The 17,707-nt window shown below is 43.6% G+C and overlaps 1 non-coding gene across 1 annotated transcript; it reads right to left on the bottom strand.

Moving 5' to 3' along the window:
- Nucleotides 1-13,133: 13,133 nt before the first annotated feature.
- On the bottom strand, nt 13,134-13,238 carry LOC114675345 (small nucleolar RNA U13). The gene has a single exon (XR_003726393.1). It is a non-coding gene; the product is annotated as a small nucleolar RNA U13 (small nucleolar RNA).
- Nucleotides 13,239-17,707: the final 4,469 nt, after the last annotated feature.

Genomic DNA, 17,707 nt, shown 5'->3' with positions numbered 1-17,707 from the left:
AAATGAGTTGATGAGTAGGAGGATTGAAAATAGAAAGAGGGCCGGGCGCGGTGGCTCAAGCCTGTAATCCCAGCACTTTGGGAGGCCGAGACGGGCAGATCACGAGGTCAGGAGATTGAGACCATCCTGGCTAACACGGTGAAACCCCGTCTCTACTAAAAAGTACAAAAAACTAGCCGGGCGAGGTGGCGGGCGCCTGTAGTCCCAGCTACTCAGGAGGCTGAGGCAGGAGACTGGCATAAACCCGAGAGGCGGAGCTTGCAGTGAGCTGAGATCTGGCCACTGCACTCCAGCCCAGGCGACACAGCGAGACTCCGTCTCAAAAAAAAAAAAAAAGAAAATAGAAACGAGGAAGCAGATGAGAGAAAGACCCTGGCAGAGAAAGAACCCACAAGGCTGGTCATTGCTATAGTCTGAATGTTTATGTCATCCCAAAATGTCTGGTGAGCACCCACTTTCTGGTTCATAGAGGGCACCTTCTCACTGTGTCTTTACATGGTTGAAGGGGTGAGGAGTTTCTCTGCGGGCTCTTTTATAAGCGTACCATTCCCATTCATGAGCGCCCCCACCCTCATGATCTAATCACCTCCCAAAGGCTCTACCTCTAATACCATCACCTTGGGGATGAGGATTTCAATATATTACTTTGGGGATGACGTAAACATTCAGACTATAGCAATGACCAGCCTTGTGCATTCTTTCTCTGCAAGGTCTTTCTTTCATCTGCTTCCTCGTTTTTATTTTCAACGCTCCTACTTATCAACTCTTTTTGTTTCCTTTTCTTTTTTTTTGAGATGGGGTCTTGCTATGTTGCCCAGACTGGTCTCGAACTCCTGGGATCAAGCAGTCCTCCCAACTTGGCCTCCCAAAGTGCTGGGATTACAAGGGTGAGCCACTGCACGCTGCCTCATCAACTCTTGGATTGAACTGTTGGCAAAACTTTTTACGTAGACTTCCTGCCTTGATTGCCCTCCATCTCTACTTACTGTTCAGTTCCTACCAGAGTGATGTTTCTGATAAAACCGATCTAATCTACTTAAGGCCCTCTGCTACTTAAGTCTTTGCTCATTCTCCATTGTCTATAAAATAAAATCCAAGATTCAAGAGTCTTAGGCAAGCTTGCAGTTTATCTTCCACTATGATTGTTCATACATCCTATACACTGAGACAAGCACAGCTAAGCAAGTATAGAATGTTGGGTTAGAAGGAAAGAGTTTTGGGTAAACTGAATAAATGGGCCAGTTTTGCAGGAAATTGGTGGAAAGGAGAAGTAATTTGGTATTTCTAATATTTATTGGGTCTTCCTAAAGGGAATGGACAAGTGATTTATGGAACCACTACTTATGATATGTTATAAACCCTTTAAAAAATTGCATTCACACTTCAAAAATAGGGTTATATGTATACTAATAGAATCTATGGTATATTAATATAATACTTTATTATTAAGACATCTAAAAATCAAATTGGAATAATATTTTATGGGAGTATAAAATGCTCAACATATTAATATAATGTTAAAGTGAAAAAAGTAGAATAAATTTATTATTATAGTATCTTTTTTTTTTTGAGACAGAGTCTCCCTCTGCCACCCAGGCTGGAGTGCAGTGGCACAATCTTGGCTCACTGCAACCTCTGCCTCCCAGGTTCAAGCAATTCTCATGACTCAACCTCCCGAGTAGCTGGGGCTACAGGTATTGGCCACTGCACCCAGGTAATGTTTTTTGTATTTTTTAGTTGAGATGGGGTTTCACCATGTTGGCCAGGTTGGTCTCAAACTCCTGACCTCAAGTGATCTGCCTGCTTTGGCCTCCCAAAGTGCTGGGATTACAGGCGTGAGCCCCCACGCCCAGCCAATTTTTTTATTTTTATTTTTATTTTTATTTTTATTTTTTTTGAGAAAGATCTTGCTCTGTTACCCAGGCTGAAGTACAGTGGCATGATCTTAGCTCACTACAGCCTCAACCTCCTGGACTCAAGCAATCCGCCCACCTCAGTCTCCTGAGGTGCTGGGGTTACAAGCATGACCCACCTTGCCCATCTATACTATAATATAATTTCCACAAAAAGAACATAGACTAGAATGTATTACAAAAACATATTAATATACGACGGGATTATAGGAGAGTTTTTATTCATTCTTAAATTTTTAAATGTTTGTCTTCCTTTTTCTTTTCTTTCTTTCTTTTTTTTTTAAATTGAGACGGGGTCTCACTATACTGCCCAGGCTGGTCTCAAACTCCTGAGCTCAAGTGATCCTCCTACCTCAGCCTCCTAAAGTGCTGGGATTACAGGCATGAGCCACCTGCATCCAACCAATTTTTTGTATTTTTCAAATGTCCTACAATAATCCTACTTTTATGATTAGAAAAGAGGAACAATGGTTACAAGGTTTATAATATGAGGAAATGCAATGTGTTATAATATTAAATGTAAAAGGCAGAAGACAAAATTATGTAAAGTGATCTCAACTGTGTTAATTTTTTTTAAGTGGGAAGGAAACATACCCAAATGTTAACTGAGAGAAAAAGAGAGGGTGAGAGAGAAATTCCTTATAAGAAATTGGCTCATACAATTATGGAGGTTGGCAAGTCCCAAATCTGCAGTGTGGGCTGGCAGGCTATAGACCTAGAAGAACTGGTGGTATAGTTTGAGATAAAAGGCAGTCTTCTGGAAAATTCCTCCTTGCTCACAGAGGCCAGACTTTTTGTTCTATTCAGGCCTTCATCTCATTGGATGAGGCCCACTCACATTATGGAAGGCAGCCAGCTTAGTCAAAGATTCAAATGTTGATCTCATCCAAACACACCCTCCAAGATGACACATAAAATTAACCATTACAGATGGCACCACCAGTAAAGTATTCCTGCGAAAAAACATAAATCTAGCTGAATCTCATTAATCTTCTCAATTTAATTATCAGATGATGTGAACAGCAGGGGATAGAGGAGCATGTTAAAAGACACTATGAGGAGATTAGTCAATCCTCTACATGATAAATGAATGGCATTAAAAAGATAGAGGAATCATGATAGATGAAAAGTGATTCTTTGTTTGTATCCTGATTTGAACAAAACAACCCTAAAGAGACATTTGTAAGAGTATCAGAGAAATCTGAATGCTAACTAGACATTAGTGGATATTAAGGGTTTTTTCATGTGTTACTTGTATCATAGTTTTATTTTTTAAAACAAAAGATCTTGTTTCTTTCTTTCTTTTTTTTCTTTTTTTGTTTTTGTTTTGGGATGGAGTCTTGCTCTGATGCACAGGCTGGAGTGCAATCTCACAATCTTGCTCACTGCAACCTCTGCTTCTCGGGTTCAAGTGATTCTCCTGCCTGAGCCTCCAAAGTAGCTTGGATTACTGGTGTGCACCACCACACCTGGCTAATTTTTGTATTTTTGGTAGAGACAGGGTTTCACCACGTTGACCAGGCTGGTCTCGAACTCCTGACCTCAGGTGATCCACCCACTTCAGCCTCCCAAAGTGCTGGAATTACAGGCATGAGCCACCACACCTGGCTGATCTTGTTTCTTAAAAATACATGGTGAGAGGGCAGGCACAGCATCTCACACCTACAACCCCAATACTTTGGGACGCTAAGGGAGGCAGATGGCTTGAGCCCAGGAATTCAAGACTAGCTTGGGCAACATGGCAAAATCCCATCTCTATGAAAAATACAAAAATTAGCTGGTGGTGCATGCCTGTAGTTCCAGCTACTGGGGAGGCTGAGGTGGGAGGATTGCTTGAGCCTGGGAGGTCAAGGCTGCAGTGAGCTTTGATCATGCCACTGCACTCCAGACTGGGTGACACAGTGAGACCCTGTCTTTCATACACACAAAAATACATTGTGACGCGTTTGCAAATGGGAAGATTTGATGTCTGAGCTTTGCTTTAGTATAATCAAGCACATTGGTTTTAGGGCATGGAAATTCTGTATTCTCAAAGTCACACTTATGTGTAAAAGAGCAAATCAGCGGGATTCTCCTGGCTTGCACAACTATAAATCTGGAATGAAAGCAGCATATGTAATTTAAAATTTTCTAGGTCACATTAATGAAAGTAAAAGAAACAGGCTGGGCAAGGTGGCTCATGCCTGTAATCCCAGCATTTGGGAGGCCAGGGTTTGAGGATTGCTTGAGCCCAGGAGTTTGAGCCCAGCCTGGGCAATATGGTAAGAACCCATCTCTACAAAATTTTAAAAATTAGCCAGGTGTAGTGGTGTGCACCTGTGGTCTCATGTCCTCAGGAGGCTGAGGCAGAAGGATCACTTGAACCCAGGAGGTCAAGGCTGCAGTGAGCCATATTCTTCCCACTGTACTGCAGCTTGGGCAGCAGAGTGAGACCCTGTCTCAAAAATAAAAAAAAATAAAATAAAAAAGAAGAAGAAGAAGAAAAGAAATGAAAGAAGTAAAATTAGTGATCAGTATTAATTATTATTATTATTATTTTTGAGAGAGAGTTTGACTGTGACACCCAGGCTAGAGTGCAATGACACGATATCGGCTCACTGCAAGCTCTGCCTCCCAGGTTCTAGCGCTTCTCTTGCCTCAGCCTCCCCAGTGGCTGGGATTACAGGCGCCTGCCACCGTACCCAGCTAATTTTTGTATTTTTGGTAGAGACGGGGTTTCACCACATTGGCCAGGCTGGTCTTGAACTCCTGACCTCAAGTGATCCACCTGCCTCGGTCTCCCAAAGTGCTGGGATTACAGGCGTGAGCCACCGCGCCCGGCCTAATACAAATTTTTCTAATCCAATATATTCATAGGATTATTTCAATATGTAATCAGCGTAAAAAAGTACTGAAATATTTTGTCTTTTTTCATCCTAAGTCTTTGAAATCTGTTGTGTATTATACACTTACAGCATATCTCAATTTGGCCTCACCATATATTTTGAGTGCTCGGTAGCCACATGTGGCCACCATATTGGACAGCACAGGGCCACAGTTGGTTGATGAGGACTCTGGAGACACTATTTTGGGGGATTTTCTCTGCTTTTTTTTTTTTTTTTTTAATTCTTTTTTAGAGACAGGGTCTTGCTCTGTTGTCCGGGCTAGAGTGCAGTGACACAATTATAGCTCACTACAGCCTCAAACTCCTGGGCTCCAAGCAATCTTCCTGCCTCAGCCTTCTGAGTAGCTAGGACTACAGGCACACACCATCACTCCTAGCTAATTTTTTGTTTTTATTTTTATTTTTAGAGATAGGAGTATCGCTCTGTTGGCCTAGGCTGGTCTTGAACACCTAGCCCCAAAAGATCCTCCTGCCTCGGTCTCTCAAATCTCTGGGATTGTAGGTCACTGCACCAGGCCAGTATTTTCTATTTCCCTCCCTTCCACAAAATATATTAAATTTATAACATCCATCAAATGTTTGGAACAATTCAAACATAGAATCATTATTTAAACTTAAGAAAAGTAAAATTAAAAAGGGCTGAAATTTTAGAAAGCCACTACTTCTGATATATTCTGATTCTTACTTACTCTATCTTACTTCAAATATTGTCTAGTTCTCAGGGTGTCTTTTTCATGGTTGCAGAAGGACTTCCCATAGAAACTAGAACAATGTGTTTCTAGTTTGCATTCAAAAGTCTGAGAACTTAGCAAAATTTTCTATTATCTCTTTGGCCCACATTGGCCTTGACCTGCCATCCCTGAACCAAACATTGGCCAAAAAAAAAAAAAAAAAAAAAAAGGGGATGGTTGATTAGACTAATCAGAGGCCTAGAGGTAGCATCAATTCCTTGAGCCTCTCAGCCATTATTCAGTGGAGGAGCGATGGAGAGGATGTTGAGGGCCAAGCCCAAAGTCATCTACTTTAGAGAATGTTCTAGCACTCAGAAATACCATCCAGCAGGCTCAAAATCTTCTCCACTAGCTGGGTGCAGTGGCTCCTGCCTGTAATCCCAGTGCCTTAGGAGGTTGAAATGGGAGGATCCCTGGAGCCCAGGAGTTTGAGACCAGCCTGGGCAGCATAGCAAGACCCCACCTCTACACAAAAATTTTTGAAAATCAGCCAGGTGTGGTGGTGCGCCCCTATACTCCCAGCTACTCAGGATGCTGTGGTGGGAGGATGGCTTGACCTCAGCTCACGAGGCTGAGACTGCAGTGCGCCGTACTCATGCCATTACACTCCAGCCTGAGTGACAGAGCAAGGCCTTGTCTCAAAACAACAAAACTTCTCCAACATTCATGGGACAAGAAAGCACAGCTCCTCCAGGGACCACCTTCAGTGATCTTTGCCATGAAGCAAAGAGCTCTTTTTTTTTCTTCTTCTTCTTCTTTTTTTTTTTTTCGAGAGGTTCTCCCTCTGTCACCCAAGCTGGAATACAGTGGTGTGATCACAGCTCACTGCAGCCTTGACCTCCTGACATCAAGCAATTCCACCTCAGCCTCCTGAGTAGCTGTAACTACAGGCACACATCATCACGTCTGGCTAATTTTTGTGTTTTTTTTGTGTGTGTAGAGATGGGGTTTCACATGTTGCCCAGGCTGGTCTCAAACTCCTGGGCTCAAGGGATCTGCCTGCCTTGACCTCCCAAAATGCTGGAGTTATAGATGTGAGCCACTGCACCCAGCCAAAGAGCTCATTTATACCATCTTTTTTCAAACTGGCATGGAGCTGAGCTGTTAACCAGTGATGTATGAGACTTCCCTAGGAAAACAGGACCCCAAAATTCCAGTCTTTCAGCACAGTATAGACAGCGCAGTGTAGTGAAACAGCCCTGCCCTGGCTTCGGCACCTGTTCTACCCACCTCTCAGTTGTGGGACCTTGGGTGGAGCACATAGCTGTCCTGGTTGTATTTCCCATTTGTAAAGTACAGGCTTGCATTACAACACGAGTGAGTGTCCACCCATTGTTCTTCCTTTTAATGACATTTTACAAGGAAGCCCAATATATAAAACAGATAAAAACAGAGCTTCTCTGCTTGTAGTAAGAACAGGGACCTGGCCTTTCCCTCAGTAGGGCCACTGAGTCATTCTTTAACAAACACTTAAATTGTATTTACTTTAAGCCCAGCTCTATTCTAAGTGTATTACATGCATTCATTTAATATTTCACTTAAGTCTTCTTAATAACCCTGTGAAGTTGGCATAATTATGATCCACAATTTCCGTGAGGCAGTTGAAGCCCAATGGAGTTGAGCAACTTGTTGAAGGTCACACAGCTTGTAAGTCACAGAGCCAAGATTCAAACCCAGATTCAACTAGACATCAACTCCAGGATCCACGTCTCTAGCTTTTCAAAGCCCAGTGACTCCACAAACCAGCTCAAAGCCACTCAGCTGGATGATGCCTAAGATACTCTTCAGTCTTCAAGTCTGTCAGCCTACGAGTAATAATCTGGTGTGTTGCTTGTTTATTTCAGCATAGTAGACATCCTCAATCGAAATCCCACTGTCCAGCTTCCAGCACTCCATACGTGGGTGCAAGTAGGAGTGGTGGTGGGGAGAGCAATGGACAGGGCATGTCTTCTGCAGACTTAGGCTTAAGTCTAAGTCCAGGCAGCTCACCCCAGTCCACTTCCACTAAAGCCCATGGACTCTTACTTCAGGCTTTTGACTCTACTCCTACACCATAACCTCAGGGGGAGTATATTTTTCTAACCTCAACTCATATACTCATGGGGAATATGGGAGAGAATTGTAGTAGTAAAAGTTATCCTGGATATGGAGTGTCCCCAGAGTCCTGATCACCCAACCTATAGCCCTGTGCTGTCCAATATGGTGGCCACATGTGGCTACTGAGCACTCAAAATATATGGTGAGGCTAAACTGAGATATGCTGTAAGTGTGAAATACACAGTAGATTTTGATGACTTAGGATGAAACTTATATGATGTACCTAGATCAGTCAAATTCATAGAGACAAACCAGAGTAGTAATTACTAGGGGCTGAAAGGAAGATGGAATGAGGAATTATTTTTTAATGGGTACAGAGTTTCAGTTTTGAATGATAAAAAAGTTCTGGGGATAAATAGTGCACAGCAATGTGAATCTACTTAATGCCACTGAATTATACACTAAAAAATGGTTGAAATAGTAAATTTTATGTTAAATATATTATGTAAATATATATTTATAAATAATTTTGGTATATATTTATATATAGCATACATATATCATATTAATATATACATATTAAAATATTCATGGTATAGAAATATTTTACACGTATGTAAATACACATATACATATGTATATATAATATACACATTATAATATATACATATTAAGTATTTATGCAATGTGTATACATATTAATATACATAATAATTAATATGTACATGTTATAAATTAATACATATTATGTAATAATAAATATATTATATACATATTATATAATTAATATGTATATACTTATATATAATATGTACATATACAGACTATGTATTATGCATTATGTATTATATATACACATAACATGTATATACACATATTATATATGTATATATAATATATAACATGTATATATTTACATATTACATTGTTATATTTCTACCACTGTATATATATGTTTATATATAAATATATAGTGGTAAAATATATACTTACATACATTAAAAAGTGGCTACATATAGTCATAAAATAAATATAACAAAATTCAAATAAATAATGTCTACTTCATAGGGAGATATGTGTGTGTATGTTGTGTATATATATAGTGGTAAGATATATATAGTGGGCTCACGCCTGTAATCCCAGTACCCTGGGAGGCTGAGGTGGGTGGATCACCTAAGTTCAGGAGTTCGAGACCAATCTGGCCAACATAGTGAAACCCCGTCTCTACTAAAAAAAAAAAAAAAAAAATACAAAAATTAGACAGGTTTGGTGGTGTGCACCTGTAATCCCAGCTACTCAGAAGGCTGAGGCAGAAGAATCGCATGAACCCAGGAGACAGAGGTTGCAGTGAGCTGAGATTGAGCCATTGCACTCCAGCCTGGGCGACAGTGCAAGACTCTGTCACAAAAAATAAAAAATAAAAAATATGAAAAAAATATATAGTAGATATATATATATATATATGGTGGTCATATATATAGTGGTAAAATGTCTGTTACATAAAGCTTAAATAATGTCTACTTCATAGGGAGAGACGTGTGTGTGTGTATGTGTATATGTGTGTGTGTGTGTGTGTGTATATATATAGACCCTCCTGGAAAATTTACAATGTGTTGACTAACATTGTAACATCCGTTAGTTGGGGAACTGATTCACTGTAGCCCAATTCTCAGCTCTGTTCTGCCACTTATTCTCTCATCACGTTGAGGAGGTTAGATCAGAGATTTGACAGTCAGTTTCTTAGCTCTACCACTTGCTAGCTGAGGGACTAGTACAAGTTACTAAAAAAAAGAAAAAAATCAACTAACATTTATTAATTGATTGAGCATTTTCATTTATGGCAGGCACTGTATTGACCATTTTACACATACTAGTTCATTTCATCCTCATAATCACCCCATACAATATAGTTTACCATTTATTCCCACATGACATAAAGTGAGACACAGAGAGGTGAAGTTGGCCAAGGTCACGCAGTCAGCACATGGGAGAATCAGGACTCACCCGAAGAGGCCAACTTCCCCATCAGACACCACAAGCACGGGGCCCACAAGGCTTTATTTTATTCTAATAACATTGTTTTATTTTAATTTGTTTTAAATTCAGAAGAAAAACATAAATATAATAAAAATGAGCATAGAATAGTGAATTCAGCCAGGCATAGTGGCTCACACCTGTAATCCCAGTACTTTGGGAAGCTAAAGCAGAAGGGTCACTTGAGTCCAGGAGGTTGAGACCAGCCTGGGCAGCATGGTGAAACCTCATCTCTATCATTACATTTTTTAAAATTAAAAAATAAAAAAACACATTTTAAAAATAGTGACTTCAGTCTGGATTAGATTTAACTTCATTCCAACCTAGTCATAAAACATAAAGTCAAATTTTTTTATGGAGGGAAGGGGCCCACAGAGGTAAGATTGTCTAGGGCCCATGAAATCAGGCCTCTTCACTGCAGACCCGGGCTTAAACTGTTACAGCTTACTAGCTCTCCGCACCCCAGCTAACCTGCTTGAAGACCGTCTATCTGTGTGCACCCAGACAAGTCGTCCTTTTTGTATTTTCTCTCTCTCTCTCTCTTTTTTTTTTATGAGAGACCAGGCTAGAGTGCAGTGACGAGACCTTGACTCACTGCAACCTCTGCCTCCCAGGTGTAAGCGATTCTCCTGTCTCAGTCTCCCGAGTAGCTGGGATTACAGGCATGTGACACCACGCCTGGCTGATATTTGTATTTTTGGTAGAGATGGGGTTTCACCATGTTGACCAGGCTGGTCTCGAACACCTGATCTCAAGTGATCCACCTGCCTTGGCCTCCCAAAGTGCTGGGATTACAAGCGTGAGCCACTGTGCCTGGCCCAAGTCCTCCTTTTTGTGCCTCAGTTTCCTCCTATTTAAGATGGAAATAGTCAAGAGTATTGATTTGTGTATGGCCATGAGGATGCTGATGAGTAAATGTGCACACCTTAACACTGTGCCTGACACTCAGCAAAGGCTCCATAACATTTAGCTACATCTGACCTCATTCCCTGTGGCAGCAACAGGGTCTGGAGCTTTTCTCAGAGAGCCAGCTGTCTGACAGGCTCGGTGCAGCAACACCTCATCAGACACACCAGGAATTCCACGGCATCTTCACAGCAGTCTCTGGAGAGATTCTGATCTAGTCTTCAACCAACCAGGGGAAATCCATGCTTGTGAAAACTTCCAGGCACCAGCAATAATTTCTCCCCTTCCCACACTCCTCCCCAGTCTCCTGGGCCCTTTTCCATCTTAGCTCTGTTTCTACAGGAAGCAGGACAGAAAGGACTCCGTTTTAAGCAAGTGTAGAAGAAAGAGCACAGACTCGGCACTCTTGGGACCTGGCTTTGCAGCTTGGCTCTGCCAAAAACAACCTTGGACAATTCACTGGTGCTCTCTGAGCCTCAGAGTTGTCGGCTAGGTAACAGGAATCCATCATTAAAACAGTAAGAATAACTGTCACGGTTATTACTAGAACGCTCTATGGTATAAGCATACAGACTTTCAGGTCAGAGTCCTTTGGTTCTGCTGTGGTCTGGATGTCTGTGATCTGCACCCCTCCCAAATTCATACATTGAAATCCTAACCCCCAAAGTGATAGTATTAGGAGGCGGGGCCTTTTGGAGGTGACAGGTCTTAAGGGTGAAGCCCTCGTGAATGAGATTAGTACCTTTGTAAAAGAGGCTCTAGAGAGACCCCCCTCCCCTTCTACTATGTGAGGACACAGTAAGGAGATGCCATCTGTGAACCAGAAAGTGGGCCCTTATCAGACACTGAATTTGCTGGTGTCATGATCTGGGACTTTCCAGCCACTGGAACTGTGAGAAGTAAGTGGTTGTTGATTATAAGCCGTGCAGTTCATGATGTTTTTTTGTGTGTATGTGTTATAGCAGCCCACACAGACTAAGAGTCACATCATGGGTTCTACCCCTTGAAAGTACAGGACCTTCCCTTTCTAAGGCTTCTCATTCGTAAATGGGGAATAATAACAGCCCCCACCTCAAAGGGTTATTGGGATAATTAAATGAGATAATTAAATCCAAAGATCTTTGCAGTACTGGGCACACAGTAAGTGCTAGAAAAAGGCCAGCAATTGTTGTTGTTGTTGTTGTTATTATTATTATTATTATTATTGAGACAGGATCTCACTTTGTCACCCAGGTTGTAGTGCAGTGATGCAATCTTGGCTCACTACAGCCTCAGCCTCCAAGGCTCACAATCCTCCCATCTCAGTCTCCCTAGTAGCTGGGACTACAGGCACACACCACCACATCTGGGTAATTTTTAAATTTTTTATAGAGACAGGGTTTTACCATGTTGCCCAGGCTGATCTCAAGTTCCTGAGCTCAAGCGATCCTCCTGCCTTGGCCTCCAAAAGTCCTGGGATTACAGACATGAACCACTGTGCCCAGCCAGCAATTGTTATTTTAATTATAATGGTGTTTGTTCTTGAGCCCTGTAGCATATAATAGAGTTTTCCAACTGCATACAGTAATGATCAATTAATAGCTGTTGAATGAGTGGATGAATGAATGGATGGATGAATTAGTGAATGAGTCTTGCCATCACTGTCAATGTAGAACTCCTTTCTTCATATTAAATTCCCCATTCTCTTAATGGCAGCAGGAGTTTTAGCAGCCTCAAGACTTTCAGGTTTCGTGTTCCTTTCTGATTTGATGAGGTGGTTTAAGATATATCCACAATTTTGACACTTCCTTCAAAAGGTGTACCCTATTTCCCTTCCCCTTGACTGTGAACTGAATTTAGTAACTCACTTGTAACAAACAGGATAAAGTGGAAGTGACGGTGTACAACTTCCAAGACCAAGGTCACAAAAGACCTTGAGGCTTCTGTCTTGGTCTCTCTCTCTTTCTCTCTCTTGGATTGCCTGCTCCTGCAGAGGGCTGCTGCCATGTCATGAGCACACTCAAGCAGCTCTAGGGAGGGGTCGTGTCTTAAGGAACTGAGAACTCCTGCCAATAGCTGTGTGAGTGAGCCATCATGGAGGAAGATCCTCCAGCCCCAGTCACGCCTTCAGGTGATGGCAGCCCCAGCTGACGATTTGACTGCAAACTCTCATGCAACCAGGAATAAGAACCACTCAGCAGAACCACTCCCAATTTTCTGACCCACAGGAACTGTGAGATAAATAAATATTGTTTTAAGCTGCTGTGCTTAGGAATAATTTGTTACACAGCAATAGATAAGTTACATATTTTGTATGACTATTCTTTTTTTCTTTTTGAGACAAGGTCTCACTCTGCCACCCAGGTTGGAGTGCAGGGGCATGATCACAGCTCACTACAGCCTCAACTTCCTGGGTTCAAGTGACAGTTTTGCCTCAGCCACCCGAGTAGCTGGGACCACAGGTGTGCACCAACACCCGTGGCTAATTTTTGTATTTTTTTGCAGAGACAGGGTCTCCTTATGTTTCCCAGACTGGTCTTGAACTCCTGAACTCAAGCAATCTGCCCACCTTGGCCTCCCAAAGTGCTGGGATTACAGGTGTGAGCCACCATGCCTGGCCCATGTATGACTATTATTATTTTTTTTTCAGGTTAGACGGGTAATGTGCCAATGTTGTAACAAGGTTTAGAGAGTGGCAGATCTCACATGTGTGCATAAACACCCAATCATGATGCTCATGAACTACAAAAGGATCTTATATGACTATTTTTGGTAAAATGAATGAATTCTTTTTTTTTTTTTTTTAGACGGAGGCTCACTCTGTCGCCCAGGCTGGAGTGCGGTGGAACGATCTCCGCTCACTGCAAGCTCCGCCTCCCGGGTTCACGCTATTCTCCTGCCTCAGCCTCCCGAGTAGCTGGGACTAATTTTTTTGTATCTTTAGTAGAGACGGGGTTTCACCGTGTTAGCCAGGATGGTCTCGATCTCCTGACCTCATGATCCGCCCCTCTCAGCCTCCCAAAGTGCTGGGATTACAGGCGTGAGCCACCGCGCTCGGCAAATGAATTCTTTTCTATCAATCCTTGCTCATGGAGACTTTGGACTGTTCATTCTCCATATTATGTTAGCGCCGTTCAGAAAGCCTAAATCCCACACATTACTTGTGATGTTACTGTTACTAAACCATGCCTGCTAACTAATGAAGGAGCCCCCTACCCCTTAAGGTCTCAGGTGGGCTGCAGCCTGACGTCCGTTGCACACCAGATCTCAGCGGGATTGGCATCACTAGATCCCTGGCTGGGGAGGAAGATTCAGGCTCGGCAACAAGCAGGCTTCTTTCCAGTCAGTAGCTCATATTTGGAAGCCTCATGTTGTATATTTCAGCAGGGCCCATCTCAGAGAGAATATTTCCTTACTCACAGCTCTCACGCTGTTTTAACAACAGCTAATCCTTTCACCTTATTTGGATGCAATGTCAGAATCCCTTCTGTGGCTGGCCAAGACTCGGCACTAACTGAAGAGAAGACTCACAGGCCTTTGCATCTGAAGACAAACTCTGCCTGAGGTAGAAAAGAGAGCCTGGGAAGATTGTTGAGGTTGATACTTGACAGCCTCATCAGCTCAGGGCTGATGAAGACAAGCTGGCCAGGCACAGTGGCTCATGCCTGTAATCCCAGCACTTTGGGAGGCCAAGACGAGCAGATCACTTGAGGCTAGGAGTTTGAGACCAGCTTGGCCAACATGGTGAAACCCCATCTCTAATAAAAATAAAAATCAGTAAATAAATAAGATGAGCTGGCTAGCTCTTTCTGTTTCACGAGGACCTTAGCCAGGCTGTCCTAAGGGTATGGTAGTGTGGCTAAGGCCAGCAAGTTCAACAGTTTTTAACCAAGCACGTGCTATGTACCAGTCACTGTAGACAAGGCCAGCACACAACGATGGGTAGCCAAGGTCCTTGCCCTTGGGGAATTCAAGGTCCAGCTGGAGAAGACAAGCAAACCAATTAGTTCAGAGCAGTAGCTGCTGCATTCACTTGGCCAGGTGCAGCGGCTTCCGCCTGTAATCCCAGCACTTTGGGAGGCTGACACAGGCGGATTGCTCAAGCCCAGGAGTTTGAGACCAACCTGGGCACCATGGCAAGACCCTGTCTCTACAAAAAAAATGCTAATAATAATAAATAATAATAATACAGAAATTAGCTGGGCATGGTGGCACATGCCTGTAGTCCCAGCTACTTGGGAGACTGAGGAGGATCGCTTAAGCCTGGGAGGTTGAGGCTGCGGTGAGCTGACATTGCGCCACTGCACTCCAGCTAGGGCGACCAGAGTGAGAACCTGTCTCAAAAAAATAAAAAACAAAAAAAACCCAGAAGCAGCAGCACAGGTGTACTGCCACGCCAGGTGAACTGCAGGCATGAGACAGGGGAGGCCAAGGAAGAGTTCCCGGACTCTTGGAGGCGGTGTTTCCTGAGCTAATTGTGAGGCAAGAGAAGTAACCACACAACAGAGGCTGGGAACAGTTATCTAGGCAGAGGGAAGAGTCTAAGCCAGGCCTCACCAGCAAGGCAGGAAGTGGAAAGAGGAACACCAAGTGCTAGGTGAGGCTGGGGGTCAAGTTGGAGCGAAGTGGGAGGGGCGGGAAGCGTAGCTGGAGGAGAAGGCAGCGTCCAGCGGAGGACAGTCTTGCATCCCATGATACAGAGCTAGCGTTTCATCTTGGACGTGATGGGCAGTCACTGAAAGGTTTTGAGCAGAAAAGGGACTCCATCAAGTTCGGGTTTTAGGATGTCCATTCAGTCAACCCAGGGGAGGGTAGATTTGAAGACTGGAAGCAGAGAGGCCGGTGAAGAGGGAGGCTGCCATCACTTGTGCAGCCAAGTGTGATGAGGGTCTGGAAGTGGCCTTGGAGATGGAGAGGATGGGATAGATCCAGGAAATAACAAGGCTCATCAGCCAGGAGCCAAGTACAGGGAAGGGTATTTTCTGGCTGGAGGACTTTGAAGGCTGGGGCTGGGATTCCTCTACGTTCTTGGTTATAGCTTCTGAGACCTGGCTGGCAGGATCTAATTCAGCCTCCTCCGATTCCTTGTAGAGTCTAACTGGAACATTAACTGCCAAACTGGATTTGATATTAGAAGAGGTATCAGTAAAAGAGGTCTATAAACCCACACCAGTGTGTGGCGAGGATCCCGCAGCGGGATGAAGTGCAGATTTCTTGTGGACTCTGCATTCTGGCTGCTTCGCTCCATCTGCTCTTGCCCTCACCTGGATCTCAGCCAACATCTTTTCTTGCCTAGACTGTTGCAGTAGCTTCCTAACTGGCTGGCTCTTTTCTTTTCATTTCTCTTTCTTTTTTTATTTTATAGAGACAAGGTCTTACTATGTTGCCCAGGCTGGTCTTGAACTCCTCGGCTCAAATGATCATTCCTCTTTGGCCCAAGTGATCCTCCCTTCCTGGCCTCCCAAATGCTAGGATTACAAGTGTGAGCCACTGTGCCTGCCCTTTTCCTTTTCTTTTTTTTTTTTTTTCAGACAGGGTCTTACTCTGGCACCCAGGCTGGAATGCAGTGGCGCAATCATGGCTCACTGCAGCCTTGAACTCCTGGACTCAGGCGATTCTCCCACTTCAACCGGGACTACAGGTGCATGCCACCACCATGCCTGGCTAATATTTTAATTACTTTTATTAGAGACAGGGTCTCACTGTGTTGCCTAGGCTGTTCTCAAATTCTTAGCCTCAAGAGATCCTCCCACCTTGGTCTCCTGAGTAGCTGGGATTGCAGGTGTGAGCCACCACGCCCGGCTGGTTGATTCTTTTCTACCCCTTACTTACTACTCTGGACCCCTACATTTGGGCCTAACATGGCAGCCATTGTGACCCTTTAAAAATACAAATTAGGTAACGTTACTCTGCTACTTAAAACCCCTGAAAGGTCTTCTATTATTGTTTAAATCTACCCTCATTTCCATGGCCTAGCAGCCTGTGTATCTGCCCCCTGACCACCCCTCCAAGCTCCCCTCCTGCCCTACTCACTTGCTCCCTTATCCCATCCACTGACCTTCTACTGTTGCACAAATATACCAGACTATTTCCCACACAGAGCTACCTATTCACTTAACAAGTGCTTATGAAAGACCTACTGTGTGCCACACACTGTACTTGGTGCTGAAGAGACGAATGAAAGGCATGCAAATCCCTGCTGCTGGGAAACTTACATGCTAATGAAGACAGACAGACCGTAAACATGACAAGTAAATAAATATAGTATGTCAGGCCAGATGTGGTGGCTTACACCTGTAATCCCAGCACTTTGGGAGGCCAAGGCTTGAGAATCACTTGAGTCCAGGAGTTCAAGACCAACCTGGGCAACATAGTGAGACCCCGTCTTTATAAAAAAATGAACAAAATTAGCCGGGCCTGTGGGGTGCACACCTGTAGTCCAAGCTCCTCAGGAGGCTGAGTTGGGAGGATCACTTGAGCCCGGGAGATCAAAGCTGTAGTGAGCCGTGATTGTGCCACTGCACTCCATCCTGGGTGACAGAGTGAGACCTTGTCTCAAATGAATGAATGAATAAATACATAAAGTATGTCAGATGGAAATCAGTACTCAGGGAAAAGAAAGAAAGCCAAGAGAGGGGATTTGAGGCATTGGGGAATGGATTTGCAATTTTCCACATCAGAGCCGGGGAATGTCTCAGTGAGAAGGCAGTATATGAAACGTGGAGGAAGTGGGGGAATGAGCCACAGATTATGTGGAGGGAAGTGTTCCCAGTAGAGGTGATAGTGAAGGCAAAGTCCCCAAGGCAGCAGCATGTCTGGTGTGTCCGAGGAACGGCGAGGAGGCCAGAGGGGATGGAGGGGACTGGGAGGTGAGATGAAAGAGGTACCCCTAATCAGGTGAGCCTGAGAGACCAGCACAAGAACTTCAACATCTATGGAAACCTCTGCCAGGACACTCCATTCTGATTCCCATCTTTCAGTTCTCAGAGGGATACCCCTTGACTACCCTCATACTTCACTATAACAACACTCTCTTTTATTCATAAGTAGCAAAATTTGGCCGAGCATGGTGGCTCATGCCTGTAATCCTAGTACTTTGGGAGGCCAAGACAGATGGATCACCTGAGGTCGCGAGTTCAAGACCAACCTGATTAACATGGAGAAACCCCATCACTACTAAAAATACAAAGTTAGCCAGGCGTGGTGGTGTACACCGGTAATCC

This window comes from Macaca mulatta, chromosome 1 (genome assembly GCF_049350105.2).
Source record: "Macaca mulatta isolate MMU2019108-1 chromosome 1, T2T-MMU8v2.0, whole genome shotgun sequence".
Taxonomy (NCBI): domain Eukaryota; kingdom Metazoa; phylum Chordata; class Mammalia; order Primates; family Cercopithecidae; genus Macaca; species Macaca mulatta.
Note: the sequence above shows the minus strand (reverse complement) of the source record. Positions and strands in the feature narration are given on the sequence as shown.